At 36.8% G+C, this 17,842-nt stretch overlaps 1 pseudogene; it reads right to left on the bottom strand.

Annotated features, from left to right (window-relative positions):
- Positions 1 to 15,170: 15,170 nt before the first annotated feature.
- Positions 15,171 to 17,386, bottom strand: LOC147398280 (pentatricopeptide repeat-containing protein At3g26782, mitochondrial pseudogene; annotated as a pseudogene).
- Between the last annotated feature and the right edge of the window lie 456 nt (positions 17,387 to 17,842).

Raw genomic sequence — 17,842 nt, 5'->3', positions numbered from 1 at the left:
TTCTATGTTCCTTTCTGAAGCTCTTCTTGTACCATCAACCATGACAGACCCATGGATATTGCTGATGATAGGCATTCCTAGGTGCAGATCCAGAGCACACCAGATGGTGTCTTATGAGCAAAGACCCTAAGAGGCAGCTCACACAGTTGACGCCGGTGTCAACATTGTGATGGGCACCTCGGCATGGGCCTCTATTGTCCCAGGTAGGGGAGCAGGCATCGAGGAAGGGGGGAAATGTGAAGTGTAGGTTTGGCAGCCAAGAATCGCAAAGCAGGCCAACATCAGGGACATCAGGGGGTAGCACCAGGGAATTGGAGTTCTCTGAGGAGTGCCAGCCAAACTGACACCTCTCTTGATGAAGGTGTCAACGGGCCTGATGTCTCTTCTATTTGTCGATCCCTAGGGAATCTGCTACTGCCACAAGGGGTGTCAGCTCTGCTGACATCCCTTTTATCAACCTTAAAGGAAGATCTATTGACTAGGGTTGACTTTTTTGATAGAGAAGATCATCCTTGGACAACGACCTAACCTACTTACCTACCCCTGATGTTCGGGCTGGCATCCGTCAAGCAAGCAAGCAAGCAAAGAGAGGAAGGGACCTCCTATTTATATCAGGTTTATCTCCTTGATGGGACAAGCATTAAAGGGTTCTAGAGTCGACATTGTTGCAAAACTGGCACAGGATCCCTCTCTATCTCTTTCTCTCTCGACTTTCGTCTCTCCCTTGCCTCCTCCCCTTCTTACTAGACAGAACAGACGAAACATCCCAAGACCAAACTACAATGCGTGGACCCATCATTTTCTAGTCCTTGGACTCCCCCCTACCCCCCTTGTTGAATCTAGCTACACTCTTTAAGTCCTTATTTACAGCAAGTTCCATAAGTGAACATTTGGCGACTCCACTAAGGAAGGAAGTACTGGAATGGTGCGTCCCAGAAACCGAAGTGACCCATCAAAAAGCATGACCAATATAGAAAGAGATCAAGACCATGATGATGCCATAGCAGACATGGCTCATGAACAACTCAAGCCTACATTGGAAGTACCCCCGCTCCACTAGGGTCGCTGGGGGAACTTTTACAAGGGATAACAAGAGCTAACGTGGAGATACTCCAATTCCTAAAGAGGCTGCCACAAGCATTGAATACTCCGCAATAACCCACTGTTCTAGATGAAGTGGGGAGATGCAAGAGGTGCGTCCACGTTGACAACGGCACACAGAACAGCATGGAAGCCCTTGGCGCCCCAAGTAATTCCACTGGCGCAACCTAAAGCATTCGTGACAGTCTCAGAACTAACATAGTTGCAAGAACAGGAAATGACGCAGAAGGAAGAAAAATATCCCTATGAGTACGACCCTCCGTACCCAAGCTCCCTTCAATAGAAATCGTACCCTAGGGGGTATGTAACACCAGTGTTCCCCATATACGACGAGAAGGGCAAAGTAAGGGAACATGTATCCCAGTTATTGGAAGTACTCAGGGGCTACGCAACTAATGACAATCTACGACTATGGGATTTCTCAAAATCACTGATTGGAAAAGCATACACTTAGTACAATTACTTACCGGTCGGATCGATCCAAACGTGGATACAGTTGGTGAATGCCTTTCATCGAATTTTTTTTATTATGTGCGAACAAGTGACATTGACGGACCTATGACCGATGCACCAAGAAGAGAATGATCACTTGAATGTTTTAGTAAGGAGGTTTTGTGAGGGCACATGGACTGTCGTGAATAGATTAACAAAACACGACTGATTGAGATGTGCATTATGGGAATGTTGCTCCCCTATCGGACCCTCCTCGAGAATCTAAAGCTAACGAATTTTTTCGAACTCCATGAGGTAGCAAAAAGAACTGTAGCCTCGGTCCCAGCTGTAGACACCCCATTTTTGCACTCGCCTGATTAATCAACTCGTCAGCCCGATTGCAACGGTTCCCAATGATGGATGTTTATTCCAATACTTTATTTTGTTACCAGATATGTTTCAGAAATCCGGATGAGGTATCTCAAACTGACAAAACTTAGAAACCATTCTACGCTAGGAAAAAACGACCCTAGAAACATAGAAATCATCATCTTGTAGACTAAAAAGAAGCTAACTCACTAAAAATGACCAAATTACCAAAATACTCCTAACATCAAAACAACCCTAGAGCTTACATTATGATTAGGAAAACTCATTCAAACATATAAAATAACAAATCGAAATCAAATAAATCATTTTTCAAATTTTCACAAAATTTGACAAAATTACGAAAATGCCCCTCATAAAGTTCACGGCCATTTCATATAAAAAAAACTTCATAAATGATAAAAACCAACATTCCCATTGAATTCCTTATGAAAAACTAATTTCAAAACATCCTAGAACATTGAAAAACGACTTAAAACGTTAAAAAATCATCTTCGAGGGCAAAACGGTAATTTCACAAATTTAATAATTAAAAATTTCAAAATTAATAAATAAAACATTAAATAATGTAAAGTGAAACATTAATAAAATTAATTTAAAAATTTAAACTAAAAAATCGATCAATCAGGCTTTCAGGCAAAATTGTTGATGGTTGCCAGGATATTTATTCAAAGACCCCTCCATCTGGGGGCCCAAAGAATTAAAGATATAATAAAAATGGGTTTTCCAAAAATTAAAGTCATTCAAGTAAGACTAAAGTCAAGATATTAAAAGCCAACCAAGAAAGACTAAAGTCAAAGTATTAAAGTCAATCTCATAAGACTAAAGTCAAAACCCTAAATCAAAATCCTAATCTAAACTAATCAAGTCAATCTTATAAGACTAAAGTCAAAATCCTAATCTAAACTAATCAAGTCAATCTCATAAGACTAAAGTCAAAACCCTAAATTAAAACCCTAAAGACTAAGTCAATCTCATAAGACTAAAGTCAAAACCCTAATTAAAACTCTAAAAGAAACCCTAATCAAATCCTAATGCTTCTAAAAAACTTTATAAATAGAGCCTCCACACCCTATTTTCGTATAAAAGAAAAAACCCTAGAAAAAGTAGGTGAAGAAGCCTCTACAACCTCTCCAAAATCCTAATTTTGGAGCCCCAACTCCTTACCTAACACCCCTACTTCGATTTGAGCCTGAAAAACACCTAGAAATCTTTCAAAAACACTCCAAAATCCACAATAAATTCGAAGCACCCAGATCCAAGAAGGAGATACCTTGCCTCAGAGATCAGAAATCAGATTTGGAGACAGAACGAAGTAAGGAGTACGGTACAAGGAACAGTTTCACCAGATCTGAGGGATAGAACCTTTGCAGATCGAAGGTAAGATTTTCGTTATTTTTTTTTATCTAGGTTTTGTCATTAGCGATGTAGTCTTATTTGGGGTAAGTAGAGACCGGCATTGGCTGGGCGGGGTTGGTGCCTAACACCTTCCAACCCCGTAATATGATTCCCGGATTCAGTTTTTCTGTAGTAGATTAGTTTTTTATCCGTTTTAGAGTCAGTTTGGTTTCTAGACCATAATAACTAGGTGGCGACTCCCAAAGGGTCAAAAGCGGATCCGCGCACCAAGCGGATCAAGGGCGCTTTCACCAGCATCTTAGGAAAAGACGTTCACGATCAAAACCTAAAAACCCATGGAATGGGGAGGATGGAAAAATGACCTGAGCATCAGATCTACATGTCGGATAGGCAGTCGAAGAGAATGCCTGCACGAGACCATAATTTCCAAAAAAACAAGAACAATAAAGACTATAATAGGGAGGAAGTGGTACTTGATTTCCCCTACAACATGGAAGAGGTGGAGTAGATACTGGAAGTGTGGATCAAGGACAACGCGGTCAAAATGCCACTTGTAAGGAAAGAACCAACATCAATAAAACAGGCTAACCCTCGATACTACAAATTCCATTATTGGTTGGGACACCCCATTAGAAATTGCCACCTGTTGAAGAATTTTTTTGTCAAGGGATGTGCGACTGGCAAACTTCAGTTCTGCACCGACGAACTCACCTACACCAATCTGCTGTCAGACCACGCCCACGAGGTATTAATGGTAACATATGATGTTAGAGAGAGAACGATTGAAAGCGCCCTCAATCCGCGGGGTGCGCGGATCCGCTTTTGACCCTTGAGGTTTGGGAGTCGCCACCTAGTTATTACGGTCTAGGAATCGAATAATGACTCTAAACGGATAAAGAAACTAATCTACTAAAGAAAAACTGAATCTGGGGATCACATTACGGGGTTGGAAGGTGTTAGGCACCAACCCCACCGGACCAATGTCGGTCTCTACTTATCCCAAATAAAACTACATTGCTAACAAAAACCTAGATAGATAAATAAAAGAGATTTTACCTTCGAACGCAACGGTTCTATTCCCTCAGATTTGATAAAATTGCTCCTTGTACTGTATTCCTTACTTTGTTTAATTATCTTTGAATTTCTTTGAGTCTTACCAATCATGATCATCAAAGGGTAGAAGTGCCAAAGATAAAGAGTTTTAAAGAATTCTAATTGAGAGATAAAATTGTCAAAGTTCCTTGAATTTGATCAAATTATAAAGTACCTAGTAGAAATAGAATGTAATCATGAATTGGGATTTTGGTCTTTTTAGTAACTTGTTTTGAAAGACACTCCACCAAACTTGACGATAAAAGGGTTATTGCATATAGGTTCTAGAAGATTCCTATGGTTGGAAAAAATAATCAAAGCCTCTAGATCTTGGTCAATTTATAAGGAATTATGTAGGTAAGGCCTTAAACTAAGAATTGGAAAGATGGGCTTAAATATCAATCTCCTTAATTGAGTCTCAACAAATTAGGGACAAAAGGGTAATTAGCTCTTTGTGGAGACCTAATGAGATTATGGGTCAAAATTGAAAAAATGGGAGAATTATTAGAAAGCCTAGGTGGATGAATTATGTGAAGTCTAATACAAGGGCATAGAGGTAAAAAGAGGGGATTTTCTTGAGAAATAAGCCCACTAATAAGGGGTTTAGGATGTCATTTCCTTAAGTAAATTTTGAACACTTAAGTGCTCACATTCTCAACATTACTGTCTAATCGAATTAGCTTTAGCTGGCCAGTGTAATTTTTTTTGTATAGAAGGTGAATGAAAGCCAAGGAAAAAAAGCAACTTGCATGTAGGTAAGTAAATCCAATGAAAAAAAAGTAACCTACATGTAAGTGGGTAAAAGCCAATGCAAGAATATTTGGCCTCTAGCTGATGCATGACCAGAACATGGGTAACCATTGGTCAATAAAAGGCAAACTAAAATTTAAATTTTGATTATGCTTAGAGTGGGTCTTACTTGATTGATCGAAATTATTTTGAATTCATCTTTCCTTATTGGATTCGATTAAGTTATCGGGCTTGATTCAGACAAATTGGGGTGTCTATAATATTTTTGTGGATCTTTCTCGAATGAGGCCTATGTAAATTGAAGTATCTTACACCTAGGAGGAAGATCCATTAATTCTCAGGTTTTACTACTCAGTATATAATCATACTCACTATTGATTATTTCCTTCTAAAAATTTGCATAAGAAGAAGTCATCGCCTCTTTGATGGATTGAGGTTCATCTTCAACTAAGAATGTATGAAAGTCTAAACCAAAGCTAGTGGCTATTCTAGTTATTTTATTTCTTCTAAGTTCAAAATCATATTCTTCAAAAGATTTGATTTCCTTTTCAGATAAAATCCTAATTTGATTTTTCTTGACTTTATCCTTTAGAGGAAAAAAGTCTTCAAAAAAAAAAACAAAATTCATCTCTTGGCTAAAAGGTTATGTTTTTCTTTATTAGGTTATTTTAAATTTTTTTTTAAAGATGGTTATTTTCATATTTGATTACTAAAAAAGTGCAAGGACTACTATTTTGAACATAGCCTATGAACACGCAATCTACTGTTTTAGGGCCCAATTTAGTCTATCTTTGTGTAGGTATTGACACCTTAGCTAAGCAACCCCCCCCCCCCCCCCAACACACACTATTAGGTATTTATAAGAGCGTATTCTCCTTTTCCATAGCTCATAAGTTGTTATCTAAATCTGTAAAATGTATTTTGTTTAAATTATAGCAAGTTGAAAGTAAGGCCTACCCCTATAAATTCATCTGAAGTCTACAACTTATTAATAAAGCATTGACCATATTTTTTAAGGTTATATATTTTTTTTCTATTATACCATTAAATTGTAACAAATACAATGTCGTTTCTTGATAAATGATTCCCTTTTCTTGATAGAATTTTTTAAAAGGACAAGATTCATATTCTCCACTTCTATATGATTTTAAAACCTTAATTTTATTATCTAATTGGTCTTTTATTTATTATTTGTAGATTATGAATTTTTCTATTGCCTCAATTTTGCTTCTAGAAGATAAACTGGGCAATACTTAGAAAATCATCAATAAAGGTCAAAAAGTATTTTTTTCCATTTTAGTTTCACATCCTTTTAATTTTCCTAAATCACTACAGATTAAGTCCTAGAAGATTAGAACATCTATCCACTCTTTTTGAAAGGTTTCCTGGCATATTTAGAGTCTACACAAACTCTACATTTCCCATTTGTTAGTTTGATTGTTCTATAATAATAATCCTAAGTTCATTGATTTTTTATGGTTTGTCAAATATTATAAGAATCAACAATTTAAGCAAAACAAGTATAAACTTTGTTAAAGTTTTGAAGCATTACATTTAGTTTAAAAAGCCTATCATTCTAATATCATTTCCCTACAAAGGACTCACTCTTGGACAATACAAACTTATCAGTCTCAAAACTAATTTGAACCATTTCTTACTTAAGAGAGAACTTAAGACTAGGTTCTTTCAAATGTCCAGAACATGTAGAACGTCCTTAGAAATAAGATGATTCTAAGATGTGAACTTTAGTTTCACGGTCCCCTTTTCTACTACTTTAGAAGTTGACGGGTTGCCCATGAACAACTGTTCAATTTCCCCCATAGGTATGTAGGAGGTAAATGCATTTATGTTTGCACATATATGCTTGGTAGCTCCAGTATCTATCAACGAATCTCCCGAGATCATTGATAAAATTCACCTTAGACACAATGACAGAAAAGTTCCCATCCTTAGTCACATGGGCTTGGGGTTGTTTACCTTTTGTTTTGTTTTGTCATTTCCTCTTGTAGATACGTGATTTCGTCATTACGATAATCACATCTACTAAGGTTAGGAGTCGCCACCATTCATTTTTGTAAGTGGGTGTGAATGGTCACTCGATGTGCATTTTTTAGAAAATTGTCGTTTTGGCGTTTAGTGACTCTCGATGGATAAGGTACGAATCAAATCTTGAGATTCGGGATAAGCGACTCGGTTGGAGAAAATGGAAGGTGTTAAGCACCCTTTTCTCCCCACTAAATAGTGGTAACCTCAACTCAACTTGATCATTTGATTTAAAAAAATACAAAAAATATCGTGCCACGTGTGTGCATTTGTACCCTAAATAGGGATTTACTTTCGGCTCGATCATAGGATCATCTCATTAAAATAGATGATCCTAATGGATCATTTGCCTTGGGATCCACTCATCTTAAATCCATTTAAAATAAATGAAGAGGAGAGGGGATAATAGAAGAGAGAGGAGGAGAGGGTAGAGAGAGAGAGGGGGGATTGCCTTGAATCCACCTTGAAGCTTCAAAGTTTTTTTTTTCTTTTCTTTCCTTCCTTCTCTTTCTTTGAGTCTTCTTGAGTCCTTAGTAGAATATGAGAGTATGAGAATGGAAAGAGGTGATTAAAGAGAGTAGGGATTTTCTTTTTTTAGTGAGACTTGGTGTGGAGTTAATAAGAGATGATTGGTAGACTTGGTGAGAATTGGTGATAGTTGTTAGTAGTGAGAGTTGGGGATAGAATTTTTGTAGTGAAAGTTGGTGGATTTTTTGGGAAGAAGATAAGAGTATTTATAGATGTTGAGGAGTTATTTTAGGGATATAATGGGGTAAAATGAGGAGAAGTGGTAGAATGGTGTGGGGTTTAAGAGAAAGGTGGGGGTAAATTAGAGATGATTGAAGGGCATTTGTCTAAGAAGGGTAAATGGGTTATTTTACAACCCATTTGGGTTGAGTATTAGATGGAATAAAATAAATGAGAGTGATTGAGAGGATATGATTGTGTAAGAGAGTAATTAATTGGTGAAGTGAGTTGAGGGGATGAGATTTTAATTAAAAAAAGGGTTGTGTAAGAAGGTGGTTGATGATATTTTGAGCGGGTGTGGGAGATGATGCTATGTGTCAAAATGGGTAGAGATGAAGGGTTGAGATGGGTTGATGGGAGAGGTTGAGTCATTGACTTGAGATGATGGGAGTAGGTTTAGATTGTAGATGTGGGTTTTATAGGGAATGATGAGGGTAGATTAGGAGGAGGTATAGGTTAGGGGTTTGGGTAGATTATATTTTTTTAGAGAAAAGGTGATGGGTTGATGTGTGTAGATTAGGGGAGGTATAGGTTAGGGGTGTGGGTAGATGTGTTTGATTTGAGAGAAAATGTGATGAGTTGATGTGTGGGTAGATGAGGTTTAAAGAAAATTAATGGGGTAGATAGTTGGATGAGGAAGGTGAGATAGGGTGATGACATGTGTCACTTTTTGATGATAAAAATAGTGATTGGTTGATGTGGGTTGTGGTTTATGGGTTAGGGTTGTGGGTTGGATGTGAATTGGATATGGATAAAGGTTTGTGGGCTTTTTAGTGTATTGGGCTTGGGTTATGAAATGGTTTTGGGTTTTAGGAATTGGTTGAGGGTTATCTTGGAATGAGTTTTGAGGGTGTAGGTTAGTTTTAGATCTTAGGTGATGTGGGATTGAGTTTAGGTTAGGGGGGAGGTGAGAAATGTAATTTGTGAGTGTTGAGGGTTTACGGGCTTTATGTGGGCTTAGGGTAATTGGATTCGGGAGCGGAGCGGTGAAGGTAGAGGAAGTGATAGATGTCCCAAGTCTCATATTTTTAGTTTTATCCAATTTTTTTAGATTTTGAAATTATTAAATTAATCAAAATGCCACGTGTTGGCAAAATGGGCTTCTTAGTCCCGTTGGTGAACTTTATCGAAAATTTGACGTTTTTGATTTTGAAAGCGGAGCGGTGAATATTGGGAAAGCGGAGGGTTGGCCGAGTCATCTTGACGGGCCTCCCAAACCATTAGGAGGTCTTAGGGGCCTTGGTTCGATCAAAATGTCACTTTTCAATGACTTGGGCCCTTGAGGCCCATTGGCCCATTTATTTGAAAAATCTGTATTTTTGGACCCTTTCGAGTAGTGTCCCGTTCAAATTGAGGTGTATACACCTCTCATCATAGAAACAAGCTAGATGCCCATGTTTCCAACAAACAAAAACATTTTCCTTAGTTTTTTTTTAAGGTCACCTTTGATTTTTATTTTATCAACTGACTTCTTTTTTAAATCAGACTTGGGTTTTTAAAATTTGTCACCCTTTCTTTCAATAAAATTTTCTTTGGATCTATATTTGAAGGAATTTTCTTTTATTTCATTAACTTTATTGTCTTCTTCTATACGAAGTCAAAAAATCAGATCTTCCAGGATCATTTCTGTTTTCTTATGTTTCATGCTAGTTTTGAAGTCTTTCCACACATGTGGTAATTTCTCTATAGTAGAAGCAACCTAAAAAACCTCCACAAATTTGACCTTTCTACTAGAATCTCATGGGTCATTAGTTGTAACTCCTTAACTTGGCTCACAACTAATTTTTCATCTTCCATTTTAAATTCTAAAAACCTCTCCACAAAAAATTTCTTTGATCTCGCATCTTCTGTAATGTATTTCTTTTCTAGCATCTCCCATAATTTGTTAGCAATTTTACAATGAACATACACATCGTATAAACGAGGAATTAAACCGTTTAAGATATAATTTCAACAAAGATAATTGTAGTGATTCCATTTATTTATTTTTTATTTCTGATCTAGTAGGTTCATACTTCAAATTCTTATTCGTGAGTGGATTTGAATACCATATCGACCAATTGCAAAAGAGTCAGGTAAGAAAACACTTTAGACTACCACCTCTTGAAGTTTGAGCCATCAAACAATTTTTAATTTTTCTGAGTGGTTAACTTGAGCCAATTTTTGTTAAGTCGAATTAAAGTTACCAAAAATATTTTCCTTTACATTTTTGGAAATTACAAAGTGATTGGTACTAATTAATTTGAACTAATCAATATTAAGCAATTACAATTTAGCAATCGAAAGATGTATAATGAAAAAATAGGACAACAACCCTATTGAAGCTTCGATCTACTGATAGCAATTGTAGATTCCAGATTGTAAGCATGAATCGAAGAAGAGGGCAAAACAAATTGTAGCAAACCCGAAGCATATGTAGGGATGAAAATGGTGTGAGTTTGGGCCAGGTTTAGCTTAACCTGGCCTTGGCCTCGATTATTTGGCTTCATCGCGAACTCGCACCAACCCTGACTTCCGTCACCACCCTAATAATATTTTCTAAAACCCAACCCCATCATGCCTTTCAACACAAATTATTTTTTTCCCATTTTTCTTAATCACATTTGAAAATCTCCAAGTTTTTAATTAAAGCAAATCCTAATAATAATTTAGAAGATGCACATCCTAAGAAAAAATGAATTAAGAGTAAGGAATGTAATATACAAATCTAAATTTCTTATGAGGGCTATATATATTTAAAAATCAGTTGGGGTGGGTTGACGGGTTGATGGGTTTGGGTATATCAAAACAGTCATCGCTCGATTTTCATTTTTAATTTCAAAACTATTTAAATTTATAAAAATTCAACTTGGGGGGAGGGGGGTGATTGTCATCCCTAAGCATGTGCTATGCACACTAAACTAAGGAAGAAAAAAGAAAAGAAAGGTCGGAGAGACTTTCGAGTTGTTTCTAAGGGAAGAAAATTTATACTTAGATTCTCACCTTTCTATTTATTTTATAGGATGTGGGACTAAAGATACCCACAACACCCATTATCACTAGATCATTGATTCGTGTCCATATAATTTTGGATATAGATATGGGTCGTTTGAATAACTCTATTTTTGCAATGCATCTTTCAACTTTGAGGTGTGGCCATGTGGGCTTAAAGTTTGGTTAATGAGTTGGGAAAAGATTCCTTAAGGATTCCAACTTATGAATGTGGCCACATATTTTCGTTGGAGACACGTCATTGGATGACTAATAATGTTCGAGAATGGTTAGGTTTGACAAACTTGCATGACCAGACTCGCAACAAGTCAATCGGATTGACTAGTTCTCATGATGTTACAGTTATGCTGCTCCTTAATTCCTAATAATTGCTTTTGCATTGCAGAGGCGACTTATGCATCTTCATGTATTGACACAGTTTTCTAAGAGTCCAATGAAGTAGATCCTATACTCAGTCTCCAAACGCTACCCAGTCAACCTTGCTAGTTTAATTTAGACCGAGTCTCCACCGAAGAAAGCCAATTAAATAAGAGAGCTTCTTTTGCCACACCCACTTTTGCTAATACCACACAAGATGTATGATAATTCTTGGTGATATTACATATGAATTGGGGTGGCGTTAGCAAAAGTTCGGGTGGCAATAGATTTGTTTTTAAATAATTCTTCTACAAATATAGAGAACGGAGCTACTATTGCCACACCAACTTTTGCTAATGCCACCCCAAGATGTGCTCAATTCTTTGTTGATTTACATATGAATTGGAGTGGTATTAGCAAAAATTGATGTGGCAATAGAATCTCTCCAAAGATATTCTTGAGAAAGTTTATTTAAGAAAAATGTTAAATGGACATCGGTTTTGGCCAACGCCCTATGATTTGTTGGCTCACAGCCCAACAAAGGTTTGACATGTGGTGCAGTGACATCAACAATAGAGAGCTTCTCTCTCTTGCTTGCTGCCCACATATTTATTTTTTTAGATTTCAAATTTTAAAAAGGGTCATTGAGCCCACATTGACAGTCCAATATCACAACCATTTAGATTTCATGAAAATATTCATATTCTAAAAAGAGAAATTAAAAAAAATATTATTTTTCAAGCTTAATCCAAGGTGTTGAAAATGGACAACCACCTAACACCTAAATTTCAAAATAAAATTCAACAGTGAAAAATAACTATTTTAAAATTCATATAATTTTGTCTTCTACAATCGGATCATATTTTTGAATGTCACATTGTGATTAAATCAGAAATTTTGTTTTTTTCTCTATGGGCAAGAGAGAGAAAGGGACGGTTGGGGTGTTGGCCAAAAACACCGTCCATTTACCATCACTCTTCATTTAATGCTAATGTAATTTCATTTAAACTATAAATATTAATGTCATTAGAGTTACTACTACTAACGGTTATAAAAAAATCTAGGGTTCATAATATTAACTAATCCAAAATTTAAGGGAATTTTTTCCCATTGCATAATAAATTTCATAAAATGTAGGTGTATTTAGGTAAGTTTTGAGAACTAAAATTATATTAGTTTGATGACACAAAACATGATGTGTGGTTAAGTGAAATTTTTTAGAAATTGAAAGTGTTGAAAAAAATACCAAAACTTCTAACCCTAACTTATAAGTTGAAGAATCATAGATCGTTTAATATTTGTTAATCACTTTTAATGGGTTTAGAAGTTTCAGAATGAGCTGATTTTCGGTGAGAATGATTTCCTCATCATAAAGATCATCCTCATAAAAAATTAGCCCATTTCGAAACTTCTAACCCATACATTGCGAAAACATTTGGCACAATGTTTGACACCCTATATATATAAAAGAGAGAGAGAGAGAGAGAGAGAGAGAGAGAGAGAGGTGGCGTTCGGAGGCCCTAAAGAGAGCCAAATATTGTGCCAAACATTTTTTCAATGTATGAGTTAGAAGTTTTGAAATGGCTGATTTCTTGTAAGGATGATTCTTATGATGAGGAGATCATCCTCACAAAAAATTAGCCCATTCTGAAACTTTTAACACCATCAAAAGTGATTTACAAAATTGGATGGTCAACGATTCTTCAACTTGTAAACCAGGGTTAGAAGTTTTGGAGTAAGCTGATTTTTGGTGAGGATGATCTCTTCACCATATAGATCATCCTCATAAAAAATCAACGCATTCTTAAACTTCTAACCCTTATTTTTAAAAATGTTTGGCTCTTTTCAAGGCCTCCGAACACTTCCCATTTATATGAATACTAATGTCCAAGACCTTATGGAGATGTTAATATTGTCCATCAAATTCATTTTTTAATAATATCACTTTGTATTTTTGTCTTTTAGTAAAAATAGATAATGGTAAAATTGATATTTTATACAATAAATGCTTGTTTACATAATAAATGTATTTAATACATTAAAGACTAATATATCCTTATCATTTTTACTTAAGACAAAATGGGGAGGGATATTATTATAAATAAGAAAAAAAAAGTGTTGGAGAATACAAACATTCTCACGAGGTCTTGGATGTTAGTACTCTCCTTATATATAGGATAGCATTCGGGGGGGGGGGGGATGATCAACGTTAGGAACAAAATTTGTTCTTTAGGACTTAAAAGTTTCAAATTGGGCTTAATCTTTATGAAAATTTTTGTTCTTTAGGACTTAAAAGTTTCAAATTGGGTTAATCTTTATGAAAATGATCTTTATGGTGAGGAGACCTTCCTCACAAAATATCAGCCCAATTTGAAACTTCTAACACCATCAAAAGTGATTTACAAATTAATAATTTAAAATCATTGATTCACAATTCTAAACCACTTTTGATGGGTTAGAAGTTTCAGATTGGGCTGTTTTTATGTAAGGATGATGTCCTCACCTATATAGGATAAATTTGGTCTCTGAACGTCATCTTTCTAATGTTGTACCCCGAACAAGGCCCATATATATATGTATGGGTAAGTTTGGACTTGATCCCACGACTTCAAAGTTGTTTTGCAATTTGCCAAACAAACTGAGCTATGGGTCTATAAGCCCACATTTGATAGTTTAAAGAATCGTGATAATCTGACTACCCCACGTGGCACACTCAATCAACTCTCTTGACGTGACATGCTCGAAAATCGTAGATTTGTATGCCTCGAGATACAAATTTACACTTTCCCATAAAAATGTGTATCCCGAGGCATACAAATCAATGGATCCCAAACTTGTCACATCAAGAGAGTTGATGAGTGTGCCACATGGGGTAGTTAGATTATCCTGACTCAAGATTAAATTCATCTGCTACATCAATTTTTATTGTCATAGTCCATTATGAATTTATGATTTGTTAATTTCTTGTAAAATTTGAAAGATATAATCATTAAAAAAATAATTATATAGAGTAGATGGAAGAGCATGAGATATGATATTTGACTAAAAACACTCTAGGACTCAGATAGTCAACTTTGCTCGTCATAAGGCCTCACAACGTACAAGGGCGGAGCCTTAGAAAAAATTTTGCGGGGGCATCTAAGTGAGAAAAAAAAAAAAAAATTTATGAGGGCACCTAAGAGTGGAAATTTTTTTTTGTGGGGGCGTAATAACAGTGGATTTGTTTATCTGCCACAATATCTGTCCCAATAGATCATTAATCCAGACTTTGAAAAGTCTTGTGAGGGCAGGTGCCCCCAACGCAGCCCACACTGTAAATCCGCCCCTTACTACGTATACTGAGTTTTGATTTTTGAAGCGAACTAAAAATTTCAAAAAAATAAAAAAAAGGAAATTTAAGTTTTACTGGGATTCTCACATTTCTGATGTGGAGGTGCCACGTAATCGTAGATGCTTTTTACTTGTATATCGAGGAAACACGTAAGACTATCACATCAATGCAGTGAAAAATATAGTCCCCCCAGGATTTTCCTTTAAAGAAATAAGTAGGTCAGGGAGAGTAATAGGTTGTCTGTGGGCCTGGTTGGACCTAGCTTGGGCTTATAGGTACCAAAATGGCAGAGTGGGATTTTCAAAGAGAAGGCCCAGGCTTAGCCCAACTATGATACCGGATGGTCTCCAGGCCCATGGGGTCTTAATATCCCTAATGAAGATGCCAAGGGAATGAGTCATGATGATATGATGCCGCCCCCATCACAAAACCATGGATCATTTGCTTCAGGATACACAAGAGAAACATTTATGATTATGTATATCCCAAGGCAAATGATCTACGGTTCTGTGATGGGAGTGTGTATCAGAAACAAAGGGAATTTCAGTACCAACAATAACATTGTAAGCAATGAACTACCACCACCAACATAAACGAACTCATTTACCAATAATCCCCACAAGAACAAGCCCCACCCTTGAAATGATGAAACCTATGAGCATCTCTCACAACAATCTCCCTTCCTGTAACTTTTGAGATGAACTTAGTTGCAGTATGACAATCCCCACAAACTCTAAGATTCTTCTTAATTCGAATCACACACTCGGGACCTGAGTTCAAAAGTCCAAAAACAATGGCTAACTTCTCACTATGATGGTACAACATCTTCTCCTTCATCTCCTCCTCCACATCATACAACACGAAGTTCGTATCTGGAATATAGCCTTCTTCTCGAATCCTTTCCATCAATCTCTCCAACTCATCATAGATCAATTCTGTTTGTGGGTTTGATTTATCGCTTACCACAAACTTATACGACTTATTCTTGACTTCTATAATGGTGTGACCGGAAATTTTCTTCACCCCTTTTTGTTTCATTAGAGCTCTAATTCGATCAGCTTCTTCTCTCTTCCCCGAGGAGTTGTAGATATTCGACAATAGAACATAACGGCCAGGGTTCTCTGCATCTAATTCGAATAGAGATTTTGCCGCCAACTCAGCAAGCTCAACATTTAGATGAATTCTACAAGCCCCCAATAGAGCTCCCCAGACACCAGAATCCGGTTTTGTGGGCATACTTTCAATGAACTCTCGAGCTTCATTTAACTGTCCGGCTCGGCCCAATAGATCTACCATGCATGCATAATGTTCAGACCTCGGTGTCATCCCGAAATCCCGAGTCATAGAATCAAAGCACTTCCACCCTTCAACCATCAAGCCAGCATGGCTGCAAGCTGACAACACTGACACAAATGTGATATAATCCGGTTTTATTGAACCCTTCATGTTATCAAACAAAACTAGTGCTTCTCTCCCCTGTCCATGCATTCCATATCCTGAGATCATTGTACTCCAAGAAACTAAGTTTCTATTTTCCATCCTATCGAAAACTTTCCGAGCATATTCCACGCTCCCACATTTTACATAGAGATCAATTAATGCGGTTTCGACTATTAATTCATGTTGAAACGAGTTCCGAATTACAAATGCATGGATGAACCGAGCTTTCCGCAAAGAGGCTAGATTTGAATAGGCACGGATAACACTAAGGACGGATACGAAATCGAGACGGATTTTCTGAATCTTCATATGTTTGAAGACCTCCAAAGCTTCAGTTGGCAAATTGGCCTGGGCATAAGCTTCGATCATGGAACTCCAAGACACCAGATCCTTATCTTGAATCCGATCAAAGATACTACGAGCAATGTCAATTCTTCCACATCTTGAGTACATCCCCATTGCTGCATTTTGGACAGATTGATCAAAATCAAGTCCATTATTTACTATAATTTTACAAATCTCATTGGCTTCATCTTCTCTACTAATACACCGAATCACATTCAAGATCACAACTCTATTGGGTCTGATCCTCTCATCCAACATTTTGCTAAACAGCGACAACCCTTCCTCGTAGCACCCATTTTGTGCATACGCGCCTATCATTGCACTCCACGAAACTACATTTCTTTCAGGCATTTTATCAAACACCTCTCTAGAAATCTCAAATTGCTCACATTTACCATACATGGCTATAAGAGAATTACCCACAAAGACATCAGATTCATAACTAAGGTCCAAAACATCTCTGTGAATCTTCTTCCCTAATTCAAAATCCCGAAGATGCCCACATGCCTTGAGAACAAAGGGAAACGTGAAATTGTCAGGTTCGATGAAGGACTCTTTCATCTGACGGTAGAGAAGGATGGAGCGATCGTAAGATCCATTTTTTGCAAAGCATCGAATCATAACGTTCCAAAGGAACACATCGGAAGTTTGAGATGAAGAGAAGAGGGCATAAGCGTGTGATATGGAGCCTAAAGAAGAGTATTGGGTGATGAGGTTTGTGGAGAAGAAGAGATTGAGGTGAAGGTGAGATCGAAGCATGGAAGCGTGAACAGATTTTAGTGTTTTGAGTGTTCCGCATTGTTTGACTAGTGAGATGCAGGTGTCTGGTTCGATTGGTCGGACAGAGATTTGTTTTACTTCTTCAGCAAAGAGAAGACGGGAGTAGCTGTTGTGCTGAGCACGTTGGATGGTTCGTCTATACATGAAAAACACACTAAGCCGATTTACGTTGAAAGCATTGGAGCAATGTTTTAAAAATCTAACAGATAATCCCGCCCCGGGGGGGGGGGGGGTTGGGGTTGGTTTAGAAATTGTTTTTTATTTATTAAATAAAAAATATATAAAAAGATAGTTGCTATTGCCACACCAACTTTTACGAACCCCACACCAACTAATATGCATTTCTTTGATAATTTATATAAGAATTGGTGTGGCATTAGTAAAAGTTGGTGTGGCAATAGTTGCTCTTTATAAAAATAAGGAATTAAATAAATGGTAAATTCTCAAATAATTACAAAAGTTTTCGGTATTTTCGAAATGTTGCTTGTAAAGATCAAATTTGTGATCTACCTCGAGATACATAAACAGTACTTACTCATGAATCAACTTGATAAAATAAAAACAGTAAACATGCTTTTCATTTTATAATCTAAAGTAAGGTAACATATACATAATACATAATGATGAAGTAATGAAATTATAAAGCTGAGATTTTACGATTGGATCGCTCCCAATCGAGACATGATG

Source organism: Akebia trifoliata, chromosome 7 (assembly GCF_017979445.1).
Source record: "Akebia trifoliata isolate Shusen 1 chromosome 7, ASM1797944v1, whole genome shotgun sequence".
NCBI classification, from domain to species: Eukaryota; Viridiplantae; Streptophyta; class Magnoliopsida; order Ranunculales; family Lardizabalaceae; genus Akebia; species Akebia trifoliata.
Note: the sequence above shows the minus strand (reverse complement) of the source record. Positions and strands in the feature narration are given on the sequence as shown.